The sequence below is a fragment of the Rutilus rutilus genome, assembly GCF_951802725.1.
Source record: "Rutilus rutilus genome assembly, chromosome: 2".
NCBI classification, from domain to species: Eukaryota; Metazoa; Chordata; class Actinopteri; order Cypriniformes; family Leuciscidae; genus Rutilus; species Rutilus rutilus.
The window spans coordinates 3,326,933-3,345,153 of NC_140210.1; the positions used below are offsets into that span (position 1 = coordinate 3,326,933).

General features: G+C 37.7%; 1 protein-coding gene across 50 annotated transcripts in view; it reads left to right on the forward strand.

Annotated features, from left to right (window-relative positions):
• Positions 1 to 18,221, forward strand: part of mbnl2 (muscleblind-like splicing regulator 2) — a 79,875-nt gene that overhangs the window by 25,359 nt on the left and 36,295 nt on the right. The window lies entirely within an intron of this gene.

Genomic DNA, 18,221 nt, shown 5'->3' on the forward strand with positions numbered 1-18,221 from the left:
GTCTGTGCCCCTGAGAGTACGGTGCCACATTTATAATGTTCAGTGACGTCGCATAACTGCCAGATTCAAACTGTGCTTTCACGCATTGGCTGGCGCTGAGCCAGAGTCGGACGCGTTCAGCGCTGTCATCACAACTAAGCAGTGTTTTCAACCTCATAATGTTTATTTTAGGTTTCAGATATTTAAATGCACATAAGCATGAATAAAACAATACATTTGGAGTTTGTAAAATACACACTGATGTCTGTGGAAGCAGCAATAACAATCTATTCAAATAGAATTTGCCGACATATGTGTTATTCATATCAGACAAACATAGTGGAAGTAACTATAAAGTTTACTCTATTCTTCTCAGTTCACCGGCCACTTTCTTGCATTTATTTCGGGAGAAACTGATGAATTCACGTGCTGTAAATCCAACTGACAGGACAACATTGCGGCGCCCATCTCATGTTTATAGATCAAGATTATTTATAAAGGTTTTTAAACGACCAAACACACTCACTTACACGTATTTGAGAATCGGAATATCAGATAGGCTAGTTGATGACACGGCTAGCAAGTTTGTGAATATTTTGAATAAAAAAGGAAAAGCGAAATAAAAGCGACACATCTGTTGAGTATTATTGTGGCTGCGGTGTATTGCGTGACGCGTCGCCATGGAAACATTAAAGGGAACGTTTGCCTTGAAAAAACTCACTGGTGGGGGTGTCAGTTCGAATATTTTAAACTTACGCGTGAAAGGGTTAAAGAAAAGATTGAAAATAAATATTTGTGTGTGCTGTAAAGTGGTTAGAATTTTTTTTGATCGGAATCGGCTAAAATCGGTATCGGCAGGTCAAACTCAATGAAAAATCGGAAATCGGAATCGGCCTAGAAAATTGTAATCGGTGCATCTCTAATTAAGCGAATTTGTAATCGTGGTTAGGGTTAGGGTTAGGGTTATGGATGCCACAATTATGTAATCGTTCAAAGGCACAATTACAAAAAGCACACTTACATTATTCTGTGTGCTTAAAATCTTATCTTAAGGGTTTTTTCCCCCATTGTTTTAGTATTAGTTAGTGTAACATTATAATACCATGAATATTTGTACAAATCCAATCAAAACTAACTTTAGCTGGACTATAACTTTATTCTAGAGCTGCTATAAAGCCAAAATCTCTGTTACTGTAATTTCTTATTATCACTGTAAAGCCGCTTTAGAGCAATCTACAAAAGCGCTATATAAATGAAGATGACTTGACTTGACTTGACTTTGGTTTGGTTTCTTTAAATCTTTTTTTTTTTAAGTATTTGATACCTGAGGCTTAATGCTATAGAAAAGCAATGAAAGTTTTTCCGGAGGAGTTTTTAGCTGGTTTGTTTTGATATAACAATATGGCATAAAGCTGTTCAAAACATCATCCAATGTAAATTGTGATAATCGTAATTAATAATCGCAATTACAATTTCAAGGCCGTAATCGACAATTATGATTTTTCTGTCATAATCGCGCAGCCCTTCTCGGATTCATTCTGAATGTCATTTTTTTGTGGAAAGACTCAAATATTGGATCAACAAAAAAATTGCTGATCCAATGCAGCTCACATGCATCAATATCGGGGTCGGGAGGAGGGGGCGTGTCTGAACTAGTTGATGCACGAAATCAGAACCTTGATGAAGAGGTTCACTGGCAAAAAGTATTTTATGTATTTTGAAAATACAAAAATACTCATCTTAAATGTATTTAAATACAAATGACATTCGATTTTTTCCCAGCGGCTTTAAAATACAAAATAGTATTTTGTATTTCAAATACGTATTTTCTGAAATACTGCCCATCCCTGTCACAGGCGTGCATTTATAAGCATTTGACAAAAACATGGAGACTTAAAATTCTAGAAAATATGGTAATTGCGATTCTTCTGCGTGCATCTGTAGACTATATGTGTGACCCTGGACCACAAAACCAGTCACATGGGTAAAATTTTTGCAATTGAGATTTATACATCATCTGAAAGCTGAATAAATAAGCTTTCCATTGATGTATGGTTTGTTAGGATAGGACAATATGTGGCCGAGATACAACTATAGACAGTGCAAAATATCGAACCATTGAGAAAATCTCCTTTAAAGTTGTTCATTTATGTCGGCGATTGTGCTGCATTCACTCACAAAAATAAATGTTTTATATATTTACGGTAGGAAATTTACTAAATATCTTCATGGAACATGATCTTTACTTAATATCCTAATGATTTTTGGCATAAAAGAAAAAATCGATAATTTTGACCCATACAATGTATTGTTGGCTATTGCCACAGATATACCCGTGCGACTTGTGACTGGTTTTGTGATCCAGGGGTCACATATATGTGACAATTGTAGCTAGTTATCGCATTCACTGTGCGTTCACAGGTGTGTGTATATCGATGGATTGGAACTTTAGTTCACTTTAGCCCTATTCGGACAGGATTAACTTTACAAGGGGAGATGGAGTAATGTAATTTTACCACAGGACGTCTGTAATATTAATGGCCAATTCGCACGGGATAAGAGATCTCAGTAAAACTAGCAGAAGTGGGAGAGTAACTCGATTTGCGCATCGCCGTCACCTTGCCATCGTCATGTGTGTATTACAAGCTTCCTGATAATCACGTGCGCAAACACATATAACCTATATTTATATATATATAAAACAGTTTGTTCGGTAGAACGATGTATTAATTAACTTCAGATTGGATTGTGTTGGTAATAGGCTCTTACCTAACGCTAAAAGATGTTTCGTGCCTCTAACAAGTGCGTTCGATCTTCTCTCTGATCTGAATGGTGTGTGTGAAACACGAGTTTTGCCACAGACTCGTCCCAGCGTCTACAACGCAACTGAACGCTTTTTCGAGCGTCTCCATACTTGGAAAAAACTACTTTTAAACACAAATATTCACGTACATATTTACAGCGGGTCTATTCGCACGGGGTTAGCATCACCTGAGGTCATTTTTCCGGACCTTTTTACTGAAGGTAAAAGTCACCGTGATCTTTACTGACTTTGTCCGTGATGATCACTGAGATGCGCATTCAGACGGGACTAAAATCACAGAGAAGCTCTGGTGATTATTACTCTACACCACCTCTCCATGTCACACTAGTCCCGTCCGAATAGGGCTTTTGTGTGCATAAACACAATTTTTTTGACTGTGATCAGTTTTCTAGGCAATTATTATTATGCAAATGAGGCACGGGAACTTGCTGCACCCGGTAATCGATCGAGTGAACGTCAACACATTTTTTGAGGACACTTTTTGTGTTGCTGGCAAATAGCTTGTCTTAGTGCAGCACTCTCAAATTAGAGTGCATGTGTCAGCTCTGCCACACTGCATACTGCACACTTCAAATAAAGCTGACCTATAGAGAGCGAAAGGGCAGCGCTGCGTTCTCATCCAGCCAGTTTTATATCTTTCCATCTAACGTTACCGTGCCACGTCCGTCAGATACGGCCTGGCAGTGTGTTTCGGTGAATGCCCCTGCTGTTTTTAGATCCGCGACCATGTGCCAAACAAATGCAGTGAGCAATAATTAAAGTGTCAGGTTTTAGCTCATGCTTTTTTGTTGAGGGTGAAATTTTATGTTAAAATAACACTCTTAAACAAGTGTATTGTTTATTGACTACTATTAGTATGGGTTTATACTCTCCCAACACTGGAACATTGAGCCTCCCAGGCATGGCCATCTAAACGCTGAGAACGGCCCTCTCAGATCTGTCAATCACTTTCCAACTCAACCTATAGTGAGAGTTTGGGGGCGTGGCTACAGTAGTAGGCGGAGCCAGAGGGTGTTTACATGTGCTTTACATTCAGCCTCGGGTACATGAGTGCAAGACACAGTTCTCTGCATTTAGACCTTCAAAGATTAAACATGTACACGTCAAAGCGAAGAGAGCATTGCGATGAAACGCACTACAAAGGACGCGCGCTTCAGTGCCATATAGCATCCTCATGCTCATGCACCCGTTCAGAAAGACAAATGTACAGTTCATAATGTTTATTCACCGCTAATGATTACTCACACACACTCTATAATATGCACCAAATCAACAGATATGCAAAATCACCTCGTCAGGCTAACGAATAGGTGGAAGAATAGTTTATTAAGGGTGTTCATGGAGATTAATTTAAGAGGGGTTTAAGGCATAGTATGCTATTTAATTTTCTTTTTTTTTAAATCCAAATTTCCTAAAAATCTCGCTCCGTATCTCTCGTTCAAATCCAAAATTAATTAATAATTAATTTCCGAAATTACCAAAATATGCTGAAAAGCGTAAGCCGTCTTCTGTCAGGAGCAATGTGAATTATTTTGATAGTGCACATGGTTGAAGAGTGACTGTCGCCGACGACACGCCCGGTTTAATATGGTTAAAGTTGTCGTAATTTTATTGTGTTTTTGTCATTTTCATAATTTTTTTTTTTTAAATATATATATATATATATTTTTTTTTTTTCAATACATTTTTATTTCAGTTTAAGCTATTTTATTTAGTACATTTAGTTATTTTAGTACAAGTTGAAATGAGAAATGTTGCCTTTGCAGCTCGCTGAAATAATAATACAATAAAAAACTTTAATATTTGTGAAAAATTAAAAATTTTTTTTTTTTTTTTTATGGATTTGGTTTTAGTTTAATGTAATAACCCTGCCTTGAACACCCTAGCAACACTTTAAAAAAATATAAATAATGTAACCTGACTGTTATTAATAATAAAGTGAATTATTTATTTGATCACTTTCTTCCATAGTGATCACAAACTGATCTTTCTGTTTAATCTGGGCCACGTAATGTTTCCCGACACAGATGGCCATGAGCCGAGCAATGCATGTTTTAATGCAGTGAAAACACAGCGCCGGTGACATTGACAAATACGCAGTAAAACTGGAGCAGCTCCATATCTCTCACAGGAATAATAGACTTAAGATGATGCTTACCTTCATGTGCGCTGCAGTCCCGCCCTTCAAAAAACAATCGTCAACAGCTCACACACACACACACACACACACTCGGCTGTTTATCTCGCAAATTAGGCAAGGTCACTATGTAGGTCAGTGTGAGAGGATAGTGTTACCAGGCATGTGGGCGATGAGCTCGTTTTCTTCCTATAGAGGTTGCATGAAGATGGATGTTTTTGAAAGCAGAGTTTCATCGCAGGCCTAAAGCTGATATGCGACCGTTTAAAAGGATTTACTGAAGTACCGAATTGTTTTTTTCTACGTGCATTTTAAATTAGCCAAAGCTTCTGCAATCATATTAACCCGTGGTCATGCATGCTCAGACGTTCAGTGCGCAGGGCAAAAGTTTAATGTATTTTGGCAACATCAGCCTGTGCTGCTCTTCTTCGAGCTGTCTCTTCTCTGTTGTTCAGAGGCGAGGTATACTGGTGTCAAATATCTGGTGAATTACTGTAATTTGCCATCGACTTGCGGTCTGTTATGGCAGTTCAGGTCTGTCGGAGATGACGGCTACCCTAATGTGTTAACAACTGCCTCCAGTTAGCACAATCGACCAGACCGTTTTGCACATCACAGGGCTTTCTGGGGGCTTCAGTGTGGTGCGTCATGTGATTCATGTCACAGGTTTAAGACCGAACCAAACCGCCACCCTAAATGGCTAAATGCACTTTATGGTCTTCTCTGAGCAAGTAGACGTATAGATTCTCCAAAATTAAAAATATTTGTCAAAGTATGATTTTATTAGAATAGAAAATATTCTATTTTAAATAAATGCTGTTCTTTTGAATTTAGATAATAATACTTTTATTTAAAATTAATAATACTTTTTTAATTAAAAGGTTTTTTTTTAAATAGATTAAATATTTATATACTAATTTTTAACTATATATATTTTTATTTTTTAATAATAATCTTTTATAATTTATTTTTGTATTTTTGTATTTTTGTTCATTCATTAATAGCGCGGGGCAATATATAGAATATTCACAGAATTTTTGGGGGATATTTTTACTGGAGATATAAAAGAAAGCAGCAATAATTTTGATGTTGAATTTTTCTCGGTCATTAATTTTCTCAAAACATGCCGTTTGGATGTTTATAATTATGAGATTGTTCGTGACAATATATTTGTTTATATTTATTTTAATGTATATTTTAACAACGGCTTTGATTCATATTTCAGTGGCACACAATTGCATAAAAGTTTGTGTTTCAATGAATCAGTTCAAATTGGTAATTTTTTAACAAATTTTATTTTTTACTGATTCAAGTCTCTGATTATTTTTTTTATAAATTGATTCATTTGTGTGAATCAAATCTCCCAAATAGCATTAAGTGTTTTTTTAATTTTTTTATAAAAATGTTTTATGTCATTTTTTTTAAATATTTTTATTACATACTGTGTATTGTTATATTGGTGCATATAAATCAAAATAATAATTAATCTTCCTTCCTTCTGTTGATTTAATGAAAAACAGTGTGGAAAACATTACTTGATTTTTTTATTTTTTTTAACTAGATTTTTACTCCTTGCTTTAAACAGTTTTAGAACAAATGCATAAATATTGCAATCAAAATTTCTGATAAATCGCCCATCCCTATTAATTGAAAACGTATAGATATACAGTATAAGAAAAACTGCCCCAAACCCGACCCAGAATCCATTCATTTGTTGTATCTTGTTTGCTTGAGGCATCTGACCTCTGACCTCTAGCACTGAGATATTCAGCGCACTGCTGTATTAATGCAGTCTGGAGAACACAGGGGCCCATTGAGCGGGTGTCTTTGGCCCCTGGGAGTCGACGGTCATCAGATTCTCTCGCTCGAGCCGGGACTCGAGGTGCTGCGGAGACTCGTGAGCTCCTCTGACTGCGTTGACCTTGCGAAGATGCACAAAAGCCAGAGTTGTTTTCCAATCATCCATGTGCTCTGCATTAGCAGATAATGAATCTGGTCAGTGAGCTCATTTGTAACACTCACTGTTTCTTTGTGACGCCTTCCTGCCGACCTCAGCGTTCGAGATTCTGCTGCTTTTCTTTTTAAAATGCAGGTGTGTGTTGCATTGTGCTGTGTGTGTGTGTCCTGCCCGGACCAGAACAAAGAGATCCAGCCGAGAGTCCTCTGGTACTGACTACGTTTTCCATTTTTATAGACAATGCAGCGCAGCAGATTTCCTGCTCGACCGCAGCATGACTTCATATTCAAGGCCGTGATATTTAAAGAAGGCCGGCGAATCAGTGCTGGGAAGTAACTTGTTATTCTCGTAACTTTGCGACTCTTACTGTAACGAGTTACATCAGTGTTTCCCCCCCACACTGCATTACGCCTGGTTCAGATCACACAGTTTTTTGTGTGTTACGATAGTCACTGCGTCAGATTACGTGATTTTGACTCCTAAAATCTTGTTGTGTCGTGGACAAGAAACATGTCAGACTACACGTTGCTTTCCGACCAATCATCGCTTGCCGTCTCACACACACACACACATAAATGCACTCACTCGCACACACAAACACACGCTCACTCACTCACTCAAACACACAAACACACTCACTCACTCACTCACGCTCACACTCTCGCTCACTCACTCTCGCACACACTCACTCACTCACTCACTCACTCACTCACTCACTCACGCACACACACTCACTCACTCACTCACTCACACACACACACACTCACTCACTCACTCACTCACGCTCACACTCTCGCTCACTCACTCGCACACACACACTCTCGCTCACTCACTCACTCACTCACTCACGCACACACTCACTCACTCACTCACTCACACAGACACACTCACTCACGCACATTCACTCACTCACTCACGCACATTCACTCACTCACGCACACTCACTCACTCACTCACTCACTCACACTCACTCACGCACACACACTCACTCACTCACTCACTCACTCACTCACACACGCACACTCACTCGCACACTCACACTCACACACACACACACACACACACACACACTCACTCACTCACTCACTCACTCAAACACACAAACGCACTCACTCACTCACTCACTCACTCACGCTCACTCACTCACACACACGCACACTCACTCTCGCTCACACTCTCGCTCACTCACTCACGCACTCACTCACTCACTCACTCACACACACACACACACACACTCTCTCGCTTACTCGCTCACTCACTCACTCACTCACACAAACGCTCTCACTCACTCACACACACACACACACACACACACACACACACACACATATACACACACACGCTTCACATTTGATGATGTTGTAAAACTAACATATTGGATTATATTTTGTGCGACAGATGAAAGAATTACCTGGATGTTTGGATGCGGTAACACTTTATTTTACAGTGTTCTTGTTACATATGTTACATGTACTTACCATAGTAATAACAGTAAAGTATGCATAATTACATGCAACTAACCCCCAACCAAACCCTAATCCTACCCTAACCCTATAGTGAGTACATGTAGTTGCTTACTATTACTCAGTACTTAAATATATAATTACACTGTAACAATGACACCTTAAAATAAAGCCCAACCTTGGATGCTTATCTTTATGAGTTGCTCATTGCAAATGACAGATTCCCATTAGTTTCCCAATACTGTACCCAACTAGCATGCATTTGTCCCGTCTAACCTAGTTACTCAGAAGCCGGTTGAACCGCAGCTGTTGGACACTATTGACAGAGAGGCCGGAAGCGGAGCTGAAATGTGGGGGATGGAAAAGAGACGTTCCCGTTTCCTAGATAATATACAAATGCCAGAGTCATGTGATGGTGTGCCTGACACTGAATAGCTCGTTGTTGTTGTTGTTTCTCGAGTGGTGTGTGTGTGTGTGTGTGTGTGTGTGCACCGGTTGCATCCGTCAGTCCAGGCACAGTGTCCTAATAACAGCTCACATGTCAGCTAAACACTCGACGCGTCTCCAAACCCAGTCAACAAGAGTCAGCCGTTTCCTCTGTTTTTACTGGTGCATGATCCATAAACATTATGTTGTATGATTTTGTTCAAAAGATTTCTAAATATATTTTTTGTATTTATCTCTTGTCGCTTTATCATATTTTGCCGTAGTCTCATAGAAATCTTTTTCTTTTTTTACTAAATCGAGATAAACAACAAATTACAGCTCGTTCTATCCTGGTGTGACACAATTACAAGTGATAAATCTCATACATATGATCATTTCTGAGTTTAAAAAAATTATAATTGTGTTACGAAGACTTTTACTTCAGTTTTTAATTATGTGATTTAACTACTAACTACTACAATACAGATTTATCTATACAGCTTGTATTAGCAATATGCCTATGGGCTATTATTCTTGTTTATTTAGTGCACTATATTAAGTTTTAATGTAAAATTAAATAAGACATAATGTGTATTATATAAATGAATTATTTATATTTCCATATTTAATGCTATTTACATTCATTTATCCTGTTGTTTTTAATAGATACGGATTAAATAACAATACATTAAAATAAATTATAATAATAGTGAATTATCTTATAATTATTATAATAAATAATAATAAACATTTAAAATCTTATTAAATCAGTGTAGTTAGTTGATTTTCTTTTAATAATTTGTTGTGTAGCTTTTCATTTTATATATAAATTTTTTTGAAATACACATTTATTTATGCAGCTTACATTATCATTATGGCTCAGTTATATAATTATTTGCTTAGCTTTATAAATTAATGTTTCTATTTAATGTTATTTTTATCGAATTAAGTCTGGCTTGTTTTGTTTTTTACAGGTTTTGAATATAAAATCTAACTTTTTATTTATTTAGCACAAATGTAACAATGTATAATAATAATACCATATGAGTATTATATCATATAAATTTGTATTTGTTTATATTTAATGCTATTTAAACTTGCCTTTAAATAAATAATAGTAAATTAAAATGTATTCTAATAATAAATGATATAACAAAAAAAAAACACATTTCTTTTAATATAAATATCTTCTTAAATAGTAGATATTTCTTAATGATTCTCAGTGTTGTAAACTACTAGTTAGATTCGCTGTTTTCCAACTATTTAGAGTCCATTTTGAGATGGATTGGTTTCATAGACTCTCTCAACTCGAATGAGACGAACTTGCTGCTCGTTTGTTTTTGCCAGTGCGATCTACCAAAGCGAGCCGCACCCTCGCCAGAGCAAACATGCGGGGGAATGTGTTCGCTCGGCAGGGTGTCAATCCCCCAGGTCATTCACAAAACAATGAAATGCTGACTTGAGCTTAACGTCGGGCCGCTGCTGGGGAGTGACTTTGATGAATTCTCATTCCTGACCGGGGCCTCCGACACGTCGGCCTGCATTTGGTCCATGTGACTTCACTTTTACCCTGCCGTGGGGGTGCAGCGGCTCCGACATCAATGCAGAATCTGCTCGGACTCGTGACTCCTGAGCGTGGAGAGGTCTGAGCTTCTCCTGCGCTACCGTTCGTGTGTTGATGTCAGCTGGAGCTGGTTAGCGTTAGCGCTGCGTGTTGCTCTCACTGTCAGCTGCTGCTGGTTAATGCTGCAGTGCACCTGCATGTGTGTGTGTGTGTGTGTGTGTTCACGCTTGCTTCACAAATGTGTTTCTTTCACATACCTATCCGGGGATCTGTAATGGAATATTGGGATATTAGAAACAGACCTTGGAGAGGCTCTTGGCTACTGTGTCAACATTCTTTCAAGTGGTTACAGGACGGTTTCTAAAAACACACCACCTTGTTTGCTTGCCGCATGCACTTGTTTTTTTTATTTTTATTTGTCAAACATGCTTTAGATGAGATTCCACACAGCAAAATGCGAATTTTAAACTAAATTACAAAGTTATTTAGGATTGAGTCTAAATTATTGTCTGTGACAATGAACATTATGCAATAAACGCTGTTGCTAGCGATCAACTGGAACATTCTGTAAAGAGTCAAACGGTTTTCCTGGAAAACAAACATCCCTTTCATCCATTGAACAATCCAAGGAGTTTTCTTCCAAGAGCAGATGGTTAGATTAACATGGTTAGATTCCAACAAACAAGACTATTAGTGAATGTCCTGGAACAAATGTGCAGTTTGGGGTCAAAAGGTATAATGCAAATAAGGCAAAACAATATTTCTTTGAGAAGTTAAACTGGATAAGACAATGTAATTGGAAAGACTGACAACTAAGAGATGCGCGTAAAGCAGAATTGACTTGAATCGCTTCTGTTTGTTATTTACATAAAATTCAAAATGACCAAAGAACTCATGAGCAAAATCAGATCAGATCAAAACCGTCAGATTTTAAAACATTATTTGAAGAGTTCAGATGCAAAAGCCTCTAAGTGCCATATGAAATTTTCTTCTAGAATGATCATTTTTATCAAGCTTGTATATTTAAGTTCAGTCATTTCACTTAAATGACAAATAATAGATCATTTTCGTTGTCATTTAAGTGAAATTACAGAAATTAAACATACGAGCTTGATCAAAATGATCATTGTAGAAGAAAATTTCAGATGGCACTTAGAGGCTTTTGCATCTGAACTCTTCATTTATTACCTGTTAAAGCAATAATTTACCAGTTAAAGCATCATAAATGTGCATTATGTGGTCAAAAGTTTTCGGTTTGCCAATAATGCAGAACAAAATGCATAAAAAAATGTAATTGGAGAGATATGCTAAAAACTAGTAGATGTGCAAAAGCGTGCAGTTATTTGCTTAGCTTCATAAATTAATGTTTATATTTAATGTTATTTTTTATCGAATTAAGTTTGGCTAAGTTTGGATGTGCAAAAGCGCAACGACTTCAAATTGACTTTTGAATCACATCTATGAGTTATTGACGTAAAAGAAAAAGAAAAACTCTATAAAAAAGGACCAAGAACTTGGGAGCTAAATATTTTTGAAGGCTCTCGATATGATTTTGATCCGACGGCAGATTAAAACCGTCGGGTTTTATATTACTTGAATGACGTTGAAACATTTTTTACCAGTTAAAGGGATGCTCCACTTTTTTTGGAAATAGGATCATTACGTCCTGCTGCACTCATGGTACGGCAGCAAAAGTTTCTTGATTATTACGCAGGAATGAGAGTATAGTTCCTAGCCATATCAGCCTAGAAAATCGCAACTTTTCATTTTCCGTCGGTCTTAGTACACGATGTAACTACAGAAGAGTCAAGTTTTAAATAGGAAAAATATCGAAACTCTTTGATAATTTTTTTGAGAGAGATGCTAATGGTCCTGTCCGATTCAATGATCTATGCTAAGCTATGCTAAAAGTGGTACCGCCAGACCCGGAGATCGGCTGAATGGATTCGAAAACGGTAAAACTCAACTGTTTAACTCTGGGGGAGTTGTAAAATGAGCCTATTTCCAAAAAAAGTGGAGTATCCCTTTAAAGCAGCGTAAATGTGCAGTATGGGGTCACAACACAAGTTATCAGTTTGCCAACAATGCAAAACAATGTAATTGGAGAGACTGTAAAAACTACTAATAGATGTAGTTTCGAAACATAACGAGGAATTGACTTTTGAATTACCTCTATTTGTAATTGCCATTAAAAACTCAGTTCAAGACGACTAAGAGCCAGTCTTCCTGAAGGCTCTTGTTATCGTTTCCATCCGACAGCAGATTAAATCCATCATCATTTGTAATACTAGCGCGACCTCAGAACATTACAGTAATTTCCTAGCATGTCCAAACCACACTGAGCAAAACACATCCCATTCAATCAAATCTGCAATCACCATTGATTTCCCACTGTATCCCTTTCCGTAATGAGGCGTAGAGCAGGAAAACAGGCCATGTAGATCCGAACGCTCCCGCCGTGGATCCGATCCCATCGCGCGGTTCCCTTGGAGAAGGTTTCCACCGCCAGAGACCAGGAGCGATAGACCGGGAAGCCTCAGCTGGTGTTAGGAGGCCAATATGCTTTAATGAGACGAGAGGCTTTGAAATCAGAAGCCTCGTATAATTAGGCTGTAACCTTTAAGTTACTGTTGGACTCGCAATTGGAGGGCCGCTTTGTGAATATCGCTTAGCCGACGTGAGTGGCGGTTTTCCAGCAAGATCCATCGATGTTGCATTGTTGTTTAGACTCTGAGGTCAGCATATTTAGTTCATTAGTGATCAGTAATTTGTGCTGCTTGCTGTTATTCACTTACGGTTGGGGCTTTTCAGAACGATTTACATCTCATGAGAGTTAGACACACTGGTTAACACAATCTTACTTGGTTCAGTAAGCAACCTAGAAACTAGAAGTAGGACGATAATTGGTTTGACGACCGTTTTTATATACTTTTAAACTCATTTACATTGATTTTGATAAAACTGGTTAAAAAAATCTCACAAACTTGCTTCGTTCAGTAAATAACCACCTAGTAACTAGAAATGGACTGATTAATATATACTGATAAAGGTCTTGATTTGGTGTGTCTGAAGAAAAGCACCTACAGTAACAATGATATTCACTGGGAAAGTAACATTTAATGTTTGTTTGTGTGTGTGTGTGTGTGTGTGTGTGTGTGTGTGTGTGTGTGTGTGTGTGTGTGTGTGTGTGTGTGTGTGTGTGTGTGTGTGTGTGTGTGTGTGTGTGTGTGTGTGTGTAAATACTCAATTTTATGTTAAATGCTAATTATTTTAACCCTTTAGAACCTGAAGCTAAAATAGGTGTTTTTCACATAATTAGATTTTTTGACTGTACAATCCTAAAACAATGTGCTATCTTCATGTGTGCAAGGTGTCATCTTTGTCAGAAAAAGATTAGCTTTCAACAACTTACACTTATTGACCATTATTGTGTGTGGCGAGTTTGTAAATAGAATTTAAATAGACAAAAATAAAAAAAAAACGAGAATAAATGTACTGATTTTTATTTAGAAAAAAAACTGCAAAATTCATGAACGAAAGAAACTAACACTTTAAAGTTGAAAAATGAACTATAATACATATATACAAGTCTTTTTTTGTGACATTGGGTTGCAGAGTTTTCATTTAGGACACTTTTTTTCATACACGCACACATACAAATGCACGCATTCATAGGCACGCACACATACACATGCTTAGATACGTGAAAGAGTAACGGACATCCGCCTCCCAAATTTCATTAAAAGTCATCCCACTCCCCTCTTCTGCTGTCTAACACTTCTTTCTCCATGTATTTGTTCGTTTCTTTTATTATTTTATGCAATTCAAAACACTCTAACCTGCTGCGCTTCGTATCGCTCTGTTCAAATCCTTCCTTCCCGCGCTGCTGTCGTTTGCAGACGGAAAACATGAAATTACCGTAATAAGCCGTGTATTGCCGAAAAGTGCATGTTGTCTACTGTCAGGGGCAATTTGAATGGTTTTGATAGTGCAAACGGTTGAAGAGTTACGCTCAAATGAATACGGCTCGCTAATTATGTCGGCCGCTTGTCGGCGACGACACAGCCGGTTTTAAAGGGTTAATAACAGCTTATTCGTTGTCAATTTTGAAACGTATAAAGTAACTGAACATCCTTAAAACAAAGATGAAAATACATTTGTGAGAACTATCTAGTTTGCATATGTGCAAACATCACTGTATGTAAAAATGTGGTTACGAGTTTAATGCAGAGCGTTTGGCTTTAGCACACAAACAATGTGCTCAGATTTCAAGCTTTGATTGCAGGATTGATGGTTCAATATGTTTCACGCTTGTATGGCGGTTGTTTTATGATGTCATAACTGAAGGCTTCATGATTGGCCAGTTTGTCAGCCACAGATATCTGTCGGGTGCAATGTTTCGCGCTTGACGTGGCTGAGAAATGTCTCCGTCTCTAGGAAAGCAAAGCCTTGCTGGGAAAACAACCCCCTGTCACCTGAACGCCCATGTGAGAGATGCCTTGAAGTCCTTCTGAGACTTCAGCTATCGAGCCGAGCGCGGACATATATCGATTGTTTATTTCACACAACATTATTGGCTGTCAGCCTAAGATCCCTGTTCTGTCTCTTCCAAATCAGTTTCATCTGACAGAAAAACAAATGTGCTATAATTAGTGTTCTGGGAGGACTTCAAAATCAAAGCAAATATGCAAAATACCGTTGGATTTGCTTGGAATAATAGGTCTAGAAATGAGCCTTTTGCTTAAAAACAAGCATGTTGTTTAACGGCCGCTCGGTTCATTCACTTTCCTGGAGTCATGAAGATTTATTAGGAACGCAGATGCATTTCAGAAATAGCACAGAGCACTTTCTGCCAGTGATCTCAGTGGTCTTAGATGTTTTGAAGATGTTTGCTTTAAATCTGATTTTCAAGAAACACTAGAAAAGAAGTGCTGCTACTGTTTATTATTATAATATTTTGTATACGATTGATTGTTCAATTAATCGACAGATGTGGCAAATCAAAAGTATGCATAGAAAGATTAATAAACGCTATTCTTTTGGACTTTCTATTCATTAAAGAATCCAGAAAAATATCATGGTTTCCACAAAAATATGAAGCAGCAAAACATAAAAAGTTTTCAAAATGGATGTTTCTCGAGCTGCAAATCTCATCATATTACAATGATTTCTGAAAGATCATGTGACACTGAAGACTGGAGTAACACTTAAAAAGTGGCTGTGGAGTTTAATTGTGAACAAACACGTTTACATGTTTACATTCATTCTTAAGGTCTAACAAATTTGTGGAAAGCATTTCCTTCCCCATTAATGGTAAATTAAGATATTTATAATATTTTTGGTCAAATCGTCCCCAGGCCAAAATATAAATGTAAAAGCTTTTCAAATAATTTCTTAAAAAAGTTCCTAATAAGTGAGAATGCTATGGTAACACGTTACAGTAAGGTTCATTAGTTAACTACCTTAGTTAACATGAACTAATAATGAACAATACTTCTTCAGCATTAATACTTAGTTAATATCAATTTCAACATTTACTAATACGTTATTAAAATCAAAGGTTGTATTTGTTAACATTAGTTAATGCACCGTGAACTAACATGAACAAAGAACAGCTGTATTTTTATTAACTAACATTAACAAAGATGAATAAATACTGTAACAAATGTTTTGCTCGACATTGTTAGTTAATACATTAGCTAATGTTAACTAACGAACCTTATTGTAAAGCGTTAACAATGTTATTTAAATTACATTCATCATGTATTATGTTCTCATTCCAATGTTGACAGCGACTTTGCTCACTAGGTTTTGGACCAGAGCCGTAGAAGATAAACAAACAAACAGACAGTAATGTTATTTAAATCTCATTCATAATGCATTAAAACAAGTTCTTATTGCCGCTTCTGATTGCACGTGCCCCGAAAGCAGTCCGTAACCGGCGTATCACGTTACATCGCCCAGTAAACAGGGCGAAACGAGATGTGACAGCATCCATTGAGAATAGGTGTGTGTAGCGTCCCGTCCCGTCCCTCAGTCTGTCTGCCGCTGGAGGTCGTGGCCCGCCCAGGTTAAGACGCAGCCGGGGTTTGGCAGAGTTCACGGATGAAAGTCAGATCGGCTGTGGCCAATTTCACACCCAGCAGATGCCAACGCCACTGAACTGGCACGACAGGTGGGGGATGCTAATTGGCAGTGTGTGTATACGGTTACAGAGGGGTCGGGACTGACGCAGAGCTGTCAGCGTGAAGAAGAGGGGGAGCAGGTGGGCCTCAGCTTGTTTATTTTGGGATTACGTGTGCCGTTTTAAAGTCCCCCTGTAGTCAATAATTGTATCCCTTAAAACTCATCTTTGATCACCAAAATTACATATTTAAACGTTTTTTTTTTCTTTTTCTTGAAAACAAACATGGCTTAAAATAGTTTGAATGTAACTCTACACTAGAGATGTGACGGTGAGGGGGGGGGGGGGGGTGTTTAAAATGTAAAAACATAAAAAGCTTATAAAAAGCTGGTGCGGCACTGTGTATTTTACTTTCACTTTTAAATTAGCGTCAATTCACCCGTCGCAGGGAGTTTGATTGACGGGCGACCTGACCAATCATAATCCGCCATTTTTGTCCGAAAGCAGCTATGAGAGTTAGAAGATTAACGTCGGTGGATTTGAACTTGAAAAACTGTGTGTACTGAATTTTACTGTTATAGATTTTGAGAAGTGTCTTGTTTTACCGTGTTAATTTATCACATAAATAGCCTATAATAAATCAGTATAAGTTTATATACAAAACAGGATAAGATTGACTAAATATGATTAGAAACAATAGCTGATGACATGAACACTATCCAACAGTGTTTTCGCTGTTCTAAAACATGGCCATCGTGGTAAAATCACTATAATGTATGGCCTCAATTGTCTTTTTGCTTTTATAAATCAGTGATAAAAGCAATATGATAAAACATCAATGTTCAGAAGAATTCTTCTTGCTAGAGGAGTTGTTTAGTCTAATTATATATATTAAGAAAGCGTAACTGACGTAATAATCAGAATAAGCAATTCCTTTAGCTAGTAATATTTTGTAGTCAAACTGTAGGATGTTTACTTAATATACAATGCACATCAGAACGAAGTTCTTTCTTATTTTGATTTGTTTAAGAAGCGTCCCGCTCTGTTTTCCCATTTCTCCATGTGTCTTCGTAAATTTTGAATATCAATATTTATCATATGAATATCAATATTACCGAATATTGAAACAGGAAAATAATAATTCAGTGATGTAAACAGGGTTCAATTCTGCTGTAAAGCGGCTCTTGCTCAGTTCAGTGTTGATTCAGTTTCGTTCAATAATACAAAAATCATCAAATATGAAATGAGTTCAATTAAAGCAGCTCTGTAGAAAACCGTGATGTCATCGTCCAGTTCTCCGACAGTCGAATCAGAAACACTGCTGAATATCATGTGTCCCCAGAGGCGACAATATCAAGGTGACAGTCTCAGTCGAGGGACCAGTCCTCCTCTGGCCAAATCAATCAACACCCTGTGCAAATACTAGCCTATCTGTTGTTTCTCATATATATGCATATGATCAGATGTGGTCTGGCATTGATATCTGAGAGAGAGTGAAGGGAACGTGTGCTCTTGAAACGCATGAGTCACACTGATGCGCCTCTGTCATTTACAGACACTTCAGTCGCGTTAAGAGACTCCCGTCGGCCTCGCTCGGTCCTCGTGATGCCGGGACTCATCGACGAGCACAGGAGAGTGTGGCGATGAAGGCCATGAAATGTCAGGAGACACGTGGTGTGTTCATGCTGACGCGTTCGCTGTTGTTCTAGTCAAGGGCTCTGTTTGTCAGGCATAAAAGCGTCGAGCA